General features: G+C 44.9%; 1 long non-coding RNA gene across 1 annotated transcript; it reads left to right on the plus strand.

The window, feature by feature from the left end:
- The first annotated feature begins 679 nt into the window (after nt 1-679).
- LOC135980165 (uncharacterized) lies at nt 680-7,121 on the plus strand. Its single transcript, XR_010597366.1, has 3 exons — nt 680-818; nt 4,660-4,782; nt 6,953-7,121. It is a non-coding gene; the product is annotated as an uncharacterized LOC135980165 (long non-coding RNA).
- Nucleotides 7,122-10,000: the final 2,879 nt, after the last annotated feature.

A 10,000-nucleotide genomic window follows, 5' to 3' on the forward strand; every position in this document is an offset into this window, starting at 1 on the left:
AGCGGCGGTAGTATTGTGTTCTGAGAAAATGTATAGTAGTGTGCTTTGGACAACTTTCAGACTTTTATCAGCAGATTGTTTTCACAATAGAAATTACACTGGGAATTTATTAAATGGGGTTTCAGTGTACTCTAGTTCTTTATAAACCACCAAAATTACAAGCAATATATTATTTTAATAAAATGACAGATACACTGAAACACTTCTAATAGGAGAATTTCCCCTAAAAAGGAAATTCTTAGCATATTGATTTTCAGTTTAAAATTTCAGTCTAACCTACTTTAAACAATGAAAATTCTTCTGTTCTTGCTGTTCAAAATAGTTCACTCATTTTTTTCAGTTGAATCAATGTGCTGATTCACTGTAAATTGAAAGTTGCATTGAATTTATCTCTTGTGCCTAAACACTTGTAGTTTTTTTTAGTTTTTGCTGCTCATTTATTGAAACTTAGCACACACTTGTACTATAGCCAAGTGTAATCTGTTATCAGTTTGGGATGGGAGACCTGTGTGGGTGTTCACTAGGTCATGGAAGACTGTAAGCAGTTTTGGGGCAGAGACCATGACTTCCTCGTATGTATGTGGTCTTTTTTTTTTTTTAACAGTGCCTACTAAAGTGGGGTTTCAATCCTGATTGCGGGGGCGGGATTGCTATTGTAGTACAAATAATAAGTATTCCCCTTGCATCACTGTGATTTATGATTAAACTTTTTATAGACTGAAATGATGGAGCAAACCATGGAAAGAGTACAGAAATGGCAAAGAGAAGTTGAAATTAATCGTCGCTCCTTAGAAGAGAAAAGAAAAGAACGGGAAAAGGTAAGACAAGACCCATTTTTTCACAAGTTTCAAGTTGCCTCCAGACTGCTGTTACCAGAGTGAACCTTGAGTATTTGTCCATGTAGATCCCACTCTAGGTGCATATGTGCCTCAGGCACGCAAGATTGGATTCTTCTTCTTTGAGTGCTTGCTCATGTCGATTCCATATTTGATGTGTGCGCGCCCCCTAGGGCCGGCTTTGGCAACCTCTGCAGCCCTGTGCTTATGCGCTGGTACATTGGGCCCTGCTAGTCCCATGCCCTCTCAGTTCCTTCTTTCCACCAGTGACGGTTGTTGGAACGCTTCCTGTTTTCACAAGTCCGATAGTGGTTTCTCTAACTTTGGACTCTGAGTTTTTCTTGTATATCGTTACTGTAGTGTTAGCAGTTAGCATTTAGGAGCGGAATCCCATTAGGGACATAGCCCCAAGGACGGGGTATGGCCGGGTCCCTGGGGTTTAAGCCATGGGCTGGGTGCAGCAAACCTATGTCTATTAGTGACATGAACACGAGCTGCCTTAAGTGCCTCAGAGAGGTACATATTAAAGAGAAGTGTAGGATCTGCAAAAACTTCAGACCTCGCACTCTTAAAGACAGGGATATCTGATTAAAAGCCATGTTGATGGAGGCTGCCCTGTGCCCTGCGTTGGAACCATGCCGCTGGAGATTGTGGTGCTCAAGTGTAGTTGGCTACAGCAACTACACTTCCCCAAGTGAGGGACCTTCCTGGGACCAAAGTATTGTCTTCCTGGACCTAATGATCTCCCCGCTGTCCCTGTTAGAGCCTTTATCGCCTCTCTATCAAGACAGGATTTTTGGTGACTGTTATCTCTGCTCAAAGGATAAGCTAGATTTAGGCGTTAATGGCAGGACCTCTTTTACTATATTTCACAAAGACAAGATGACTGTTCTTTGATCTCGCCCTAGGTTCTTATTCAGAGTGGTCTCAGGCTTTTGTTTGCAACAGGGCATAGACCCTCAGGGTTTCCCCCAAAACCTCATTTGACTCCTGGAGAGGCAAAACTTCATATGAGTGGTGTCTTTAGGGCACTTTTCTATCACCTCCATAGAACAAAGCCTTTCCATAACTGGCCTAGAACTTTTTTTGTAATATTTGGGACAGGTCTAGAGGGCTCATTATTTCAACCCAGAGACTTTTGAAATGGATATTTGACTGCATAAAGATCTTCTGTGAACTAAATAAATTAGATCCACCTTCTCATATTATAGGGTTACCATATAGCCTTAGCAAGCAAAAAAGAGGACGGGAGGAGACCCGCCCTAGCCCCACCCCCGTCCCGCCCTAGCCCCACCCCTGCCCCTCCCACTTCCCACCCCCCTCAGAACCCACAACCCTCTCCCCAGCTCCTTGTCCCCTGACTGCCCCCTCCTGGGACCCCTGCACCTAACTGCCCCCCAGGACTCCACCCCCTACCTAAGCCTCCCTGCCTCTTCTCCCCTGACTGCCCCCTCCTGAGACACCCCCCCAATCCTAACTGGCCCCCTAGGACCCTACCCCCTACTTGTACCCTGACTGCTCCAACCCTTATCCACACCCCCACCCCCAGACAGACCCCTGGGACTCCCACACCCCATCCAACCACTCCCCACCCCCTGAAAACCCCCCCAGAACTCCCGACCCATCTAAACCCCTCTGTTCCCAGTCCCATTGACTGCTCCGATTCCTCTCCCCACTCCTGCCCCCTGACAGCCCCTCCCAGAACTGCCAAGCCCCCCCTTGCTCCTTGTCCCCTGACTGCCCCCTCCTGGGATCCCTGCTCCTAACTGCCCTACAGAACCCCACCCCCTACCTAAGCCTCCCTGTTCCTTATCCCCTAACTGCCCCTTCCTAAGACCCCCCCCAACTGTCCCCCAGGACCCTACCCGCTACCTGCCCAAAACCTTATCCCTACTCCCCCCAGAAAGCTCCCCAGAAAGGGGGGTGCGTGTGTATGTGCGTGCATATTAAGATACCTGCTGATGCTACACTGTGCACTGTCAACCCAAAAGAACCCAATCTCATGCGCATGAGGCACGTGCACACCTAGAGCAGGATCCATGTAGCCAAAACAGCTCAAAAGAAGCCAGTTAGTGTAAAGAAAATAACTTTTTTTTAACATGATATTCTGATTTTGCCACTAAGGGGCAAATTTTAGTAGCTCGTATTCAAATTGAGGGAAAGTTAGTGGGAAAATATTTTAAGTATCTCCACTCTGACCTTCCCTCTTTCATTTTTTTTCTCCTTTGTCACACTCTCCCTTGCTACTTTTATTTGGATTTTTTCTTTTCTTTTAGTTTGGCAGCTGGATGGATCTGCATTTGTTAGTGAAACAATTTATTGGCCTACCACGAATTAAATTGACTAAAGCCATGTTCCTTACCTGTTGATAATAGTAGTCTGGTGGTTATAACTTGGTAAGAGGAAGTGAATCCGTAGTTCTTCAAGGTAGGCTGGGCAGGCAGGCAGGCTACCAATTTGTTCACCTCTAATTTATAGTTAGACGATAAAAAAATCAGAAAAAAGCGTGAACATTTTGCTAGTAATTGGCTCACTTATTCCTGAGTGTGACCCTCCCCACCTGCCTTCTTCTGCTCCTGGCAGGCCAGCCCAGGGTAGGAGTGGGCCTTTGGAAAGGGTATGAGGGCAGAGGGGCTGGGGGTAAGTGGGGGAGACAAAGATTTGGGGAAATGGATCACTGGGATCCAAGAGGGTTGGGGACTTCATAGGATGGGTCTCTGGCTGGCAATGAGAGTGGGAACAGGCTGTGGGGGTACTTGAGGACATGGGATGGAGCAGGTGTCTTGCTAGAGGATAGGAGGGTGCTTAGGAGAAAGCAGAGGGGAAGCACTAGCACTTCACTACCTTCTCCATCTGACAAACCTGCTATGATTTGTTAGAGGGGAGTCCTGCAACTGCTGCCAAGAGAATTTTGGCAGAGAGGTTTGTTGCCAGGAGATGCCACTAGTGCTTTCCCTTCCCTATCTTCCTCCACTTTCTGCTCCCCCACTTAGCTCTCTCTTTTCCTTACCAACCTCAACACCCTCTACTAAAAGTTCCGTGCCCCTCATAGCCCTATTCCCCCACATAAATTCCCTCTCAAATTCATGTAGAGCCCCAACCATAAGGACCGTGGGGCTGGGAAGAAGCCTCAAAAACTAATTATACCTGGATGGATATCTACTTTGCATCTCCTAAAGATTGCAGGAGATGGGCTGGATTCCTAAGGATCTTCGGAGGTGTGCATTAGTGAAGTTCTGCTCCCCCAGAACTGAGGCGGGAGGAGTGAATGCCCCTCTACCAAACTTCTGTTGCTACTCAGTCTTATGTTAAGTCAAATTGAAAAAAACTAAGGCAGTTTCCTCACAAAAAACATTTTTACAGCAGTAAGTTAAACATGTAATCATAGCAAAGAAGGGAATTTTTTCCCCCAAAGGATCATGATTATTGGGGATTAGTCTGGTTGCTTAGTTGTAATGCTCAGTGTTGTTATGGAGATCTACTTTTGAATTGATATATAAGCTTCATTCCAATATTTGCTAGTATTTTTTTGATCCACCTGTGTTGGTGTAACAGATTCAGTAGGCTACTCTGATTGGCCACACTGAGTCCTGGCCATTAGTGGCCATAACCGAATTTAGGCTTTACTTAAAAATGGTTTTTAAACTCTTTTTGCTTCTGTAAGAGAGGGCTTTAGTGTAATTAGTAACTATTTACAGAGACTATTTACAGTCCCTCCCCCATGTTTTCCAGTGTTAATAGTTATAGTAACTTGACTAGAAACATGTAACAGGAGTGTGTTTCTCCCTCCTCCCTCCCCCTCCCCCATCTTCTACATTTCTAGGAAGTATTACGTCAGCTCCGTGCCTTACAGACAGTGGCCCAGCAGTGCAAGGAGATGAAACTCAACCAGGACTTGCAGCAAGCCAAGAACGATTCCGATGGTCTACGGGCAGAACTTGACAACGTAGGATTTTTAATATCTGAACTATTCAAATGGAAGTGGTGATGCTGAGTTTTTATTTCATGTAAAATTTTAACTGTCCTCTTTTTTGTGTTTAAAGATCTATACGTGACTAATATTTAAGTGCAACTAAATACATCACAGGTGAGAGCAAACTGCGATATGTTCCTGTCACAGGATGAGCTGGTCCATTCAAAGACTGGGGCACAGCTGCACTTTTTCTCAGGTTTAGCCCATCTCCCTGTATGATGGGAATGAATACAAGGGTCATGTGACAGAAGCATGCGTCTAAACCAGGCCTGCTGGTTTAGATGCATGGCAGCCTGTAGTCATTCAAGAGAGAGACCCCCCCCCACGCGCCAAAAGTTCAGAGAGACACTCTCTCTCTCCTTAGTTCCCAGGCAGAGAGCCTGTGAAGAGGACAGGTGACAATTTTCCAGAACTCTAAGGCAGAAGACTTTGGGGGGAAGAGATTTACAAGGAACTGGAAACTGTGCAGGGATAAGCCTCCATTGATGGACCTGCAGGATGCAGAAATCCCAGCTAAGAGAGGGGCTGGACTGCAGGGATGGGCATGTTCTGATAAAAACCTGGAAAAACTTGAGGCATTATAAACGGAAAGGAATAATTGAGGCTGGTAAGGGTATGTTTGAGTGTTGTGTTATGATAATAAACCAAACTGGAAGAGAGCACTACTGTAAAATCGCCACATGTGATAGCTGGTTTGATGCAAGATTGAAGGTAAACTGAGGTAGCAGATGGGCCCAAAGGCAGTTTGGGGGTAATGCCCTGGAACCCTTCCCTTTAGACTTGTTCGGATTTGAGCACTGCTTCTTTTCTACCCACACTCTCTAATAGAAAACTGCTTTTTTATTTTTGATACACATGGTCTACACTGACTTAATACAGAGGTTCTAAATTTGTCCACGATAGCTGTCTGGCATAGCTATGTGTCATCCTAGCTGTGTGAGCACATTAATCAAACATTTTCTACAGAGGAGAAAATATTAACCACTACACATACTCTTCTTTCCATGTTTACTCTTGAAACACTCGCTTCATACTGAAACTTGGACGTCTAAAGGTTTTTATCCAGAAAAGCGTACTCCTTTCTAGAATGGAACTAAATTATTTCATTCTCATTTTTTTCTCTCTTGATGTTGGTAATAAATTTACTTCCTTTTTAATTTGGAGTACTATAGAGCTCTTATGACAGATATAAAACAGATTAAAAAGGTTGAAAACCAGGTAGAATTTGGTGGTGTCACAGTTATGGTCTCGTTAACTTCCTGGTTTAGATAGCGATATAAAGTCAGGTGATAAATTTAAGATTGAGCATAGCACTACACTAATTTCCCTTATCCCCAAAGAATGTGGTTCTGGAGACAGAGGTGCAAGCTGAATGTCTTTGTTGGTCCATAAATACAGGGAATTAAGGTGTACAAATACTGGTTTTTAAGAACATGTAACCTATTCCTTGAATATATAGTAAGTGGGAAAGGTAGAGTAATTTGTCAATCTCTTGATATTTGTGTGAGAGAAATAAAGCATCTGACTTGCTGTACCCAAACAAAAAGTGAGAACTGTGTTTTTCTCCGACATTTGGATTGTACAGAACTGAGTCTAGTTTGGTATTGATCCTTTCTGTTTGTTGGCTGTTCAATGGCATATTTGGTGATAGCTGATCATCAGTCCAACACCTAAACGTTACCTCTCAAATGAGCAGTTGAGGACTGAGTGGGAATGGGGAAGCATCTTCTAAACCTAATAGGTGCTTGCTTTGACAAAATATGTTACGTTAAAAAAAATTTGATCAAGTGTTAAATCTGCTGCCCTTATGATTGAACTTAAAAGAAAGCTCTGGTTAGGATTCCCAATGATTAACAGACTGTACTATAAATATTGCTTAAATTATGAATATATTTATACATTACAACTATATACTTGAAAATGTGCCTGAAAATATTTTTCATATCCTTGCCCAGTCTTGAGTTAAAGATTTGTGTTACCTTAACATGTACTGGTTTTGGTATGATACAGAATCTAGAACCCGGGACTGGACAGTGAAAGGAGGATGGATTTTTCAGATATCTGGCCTATTTTTAATTGTACTTTTTTAAAGCCATCAGATTAAATATGACTACAAATAAAATGTGATGTGTTTTCCTCATAGGCAATAGCAGTGAAACATCATTTGGAAAACAACTCCAATGAGCTTACAGAGAGGCTGTGCAGAGCAGAAGAGGCTTTACTGGCAAGCCAGTCAAAGCAAAATGAGTTGAGGAGAAACTTTGAGGTAAAGAAATCAGAGGGGCAACTGGAATAATTAACAATTTAAACTGGAAATCAGTAAGAACTGGTGCCATGTAGGCCTTACTGACTCACAGGGGAACTCTGCAAGCTGTGTGTTGGAGAATAGTGTATTTCCACCAGAAGTTGTGTTTCGATACTGTCTTAATCTGGCTGTCCTTTTTTGGACCATCTTAAGACTGTGACAATGTTCCTCCTCTGCCTTGGTGAGCCCTGCGCTTATTGGCGGATTTGCTCCCCTCAGAGATTCACGGCAGCCCTCAGTTTGGACACTTTTGTGGCTCAAACCTGCCATTCATTCAGCTAACCTCATCACTGGCCAGCATGGGGAAAAGGAAGGAGAACAATCCCCGTAGTCTCTGCTGACCCACCTTGGGTCATGGGGACAGGCCAGGGACCTTCCCCTCTGGTGGGACTCACAGTCCAAGTCAACTCCTCTTAGGGTGACCAGATGTCCCGATTTTATAGGGACAGTCCCGATTTTTGGGTCTTTTTCTTATATAGGCTCCTATTACCCCCCACCCCCTGTCCCGATTTTTGACACTTGCTGTCTGGTCACCCTGACTCCTCTTATATCCAATAGGGGGAAGGGAGAGGGGGGAACCTGGGCCTGCCCTCTACTCTGGGTTTCAGCCCAGGGCCCTGTGGATCGCAGCTGTCTACAGGGTTTCATGTAACACCTGTGTGACAGCTACAACTCCCTGCGCTACTTCCCCATAGCCTCCTGCCAACACCTTCTTTATCCTCACTACAGGACTTTCCTCCTGATTCCAGATAGCGTTTGTACTCCTCGGTCTTCCAGCAGCACGCCCTCTCACTCTCAGCTCCTTGCGCACCCTTCACTGACTGAAGTGAGGTCTTTTTTAAACCAGGTGCCCTGATTAGCCTGCCTATCTTAATTGATTCTAGCAGCTTCTTAATTGGCTCCAGGTGTCCTAATTAGCCTGCCTGCCTCAATTGGTTTCAGAAAATTCCTGATTTTTCTGAAACTGCCCCGTTATCTTACCCAGGGAAAAGGGACCTGCTTAATCTGGGGCTAATATATCTGCCTTCTCTCACTCTCCTGTAGCGGGCCCCTGCCCTGTGGACCCAACCGGCCTCCCCGCCCTTTCACCGTAAGCCGGCTATACGACTTGAAGCTGGTTCGTTTCCAGACTGCGCCAAGGAAATATCTATACACGCTCGTGCTCCACACCCTGCACTTCCTCACTCTCGCGTCACACCCCGACACAAAGTGGCGGGACCTCCTGCCACTTCTAGAGGGTGAGGAGCCCCGGTGGGCCAGCCTATACTCCCTGTTCCCAAGGCCTGCCGGGGATGTCAGTTGGCAGCTCCTTCATGGGGCTGTGAGCACGGGCATGTACTTGGCGCGGTTCACCCCCGTCCCGGGACACTTGCCTCTTCTGCGGCGTGAGGAAGACCCTGGCGCACGTTTACCTGGAGTACGCCAGGTTGCAGCCCCTATTCCGGGTCCTCACAGATATCCTGTTGCGTTTCTGGCTGCACTTTTCCCCTCACCTCCTTATTTATGCACTCTCTATCCGTGGCCCCACAAAGTCATGGGACCTCCTTGTCAACCTCCTCTTGGTCCTGGCTAAAATGGTCATCTATAAAACCAGGGAGAGGAGGTTGGCGGATAGAGTCTCCTGTGACTGTGGGGCCTCTTTCTGATCCTCCGTCCATTCATGCACCTGGGCAGAGTTCCTCTGGGCGGCGTCCACTGACTCCCTTGATGCCTTCGAGGAGCAGTGGGCACTGTCCGGGGTTCTCTTCTCATTGTCCCATTCAGGTTCCCTTCAGACCCTTTGACCGCACTCCTGTCCCTGTTATTTCATTAGTTGTCCCCCAAAATCACTTGGTTTCCAGGTCTTGTGGATCCCCCGCTAAGGCTGGGGGGATCTTTTAGCACTTCCTGGATCCCAATAGGATCACTCTCCTGTAGCCCTCTGGCCCGACCCTGTCACAAGACCTATAGAAGTGATACAAAATAAGGCCCTGATCTTGCCGTTTTTGCAATTGATTCCATGTGGACTGACCCCAGGCACAAAATTGGTTGTATGGTCAGGGTTTCAAAAAATTATTTTGCACTAGCTATACTACAGATAGGGTTACAGTTCATATGGAATTATTTGTCTAATCTAATTATGTCGTATGGTTCAAAAGACTCTTTGTTTAGTCCTAAAAATAAAATATATTAAATATCGGGTTGAGTTCATTTGGAAATTCTAGAATCATTAGCTGCTTCCTAAGTATAAGTGTGTTTGGCCTAATTCCAAGATTTCGTGGAGGAATGGGTACTTTTTTGGTCACACAATCAATTTAAAGCAAGAGAAAATCCCCAAAATGATTTGTACATTTTTACTTTTTCAAGCACTACAGACTAGCATTATCATCAAAATTCTAACTATGAAGCCAGATCCTGACCTGGAATATATCAGCATAGCTCCATTGAAATCAATAAAGTTATTCCAATTTACACGAAAAGGATTTGGCTGTAAATTTTGATTTAAAAAAAAACCTTGATTGTAGATTAAAAGATTTTCCTTTTAATTTGGAATTAGAAGGAAAATGAAAGGGAAGAGAAGTCAGAATAGTCATAGAAGCAACAGCCGAGATTTTTTTTTTTTAAGTTCTTATATTGTGCCAATTGCTGGTGTATCTGAATGCTTTCCAGGGTTAAGAATAATTAAGGTGACTAGCATCTGTTATTTGAGGTTTCTATTTCTCCCATATCCCCCAGAGCAGTGGTTTTCAACCGCTGGTCCACAGACCCCTGGGAGTTTGCAGACTGTCTAAGAGGTCCTCGAAAGGTTGTCCTTACAACGGAACAGTGGTTTTCAACCCGTGGTCTGTGGGGATCCACAGACTATGTCTAAGATTTCCAAAGAGGTCTGCGCCTCCATTTGAAATT

This window comes from Chrysemys picta, unplaced genomic scaffold (assembly GCF_011386835.1).
Source record: "Chrysemys picta bellii isolate R12L10 unplaced genomic scaffold, ASM1138683v2 scaf2042, whole genome shotgun sequence".
NCBI classification, from domain to species: Eukaryota; Metazoa; Chordata; order Testudines; family Emydidae; genus Chrysemys; species Chrysemys picta.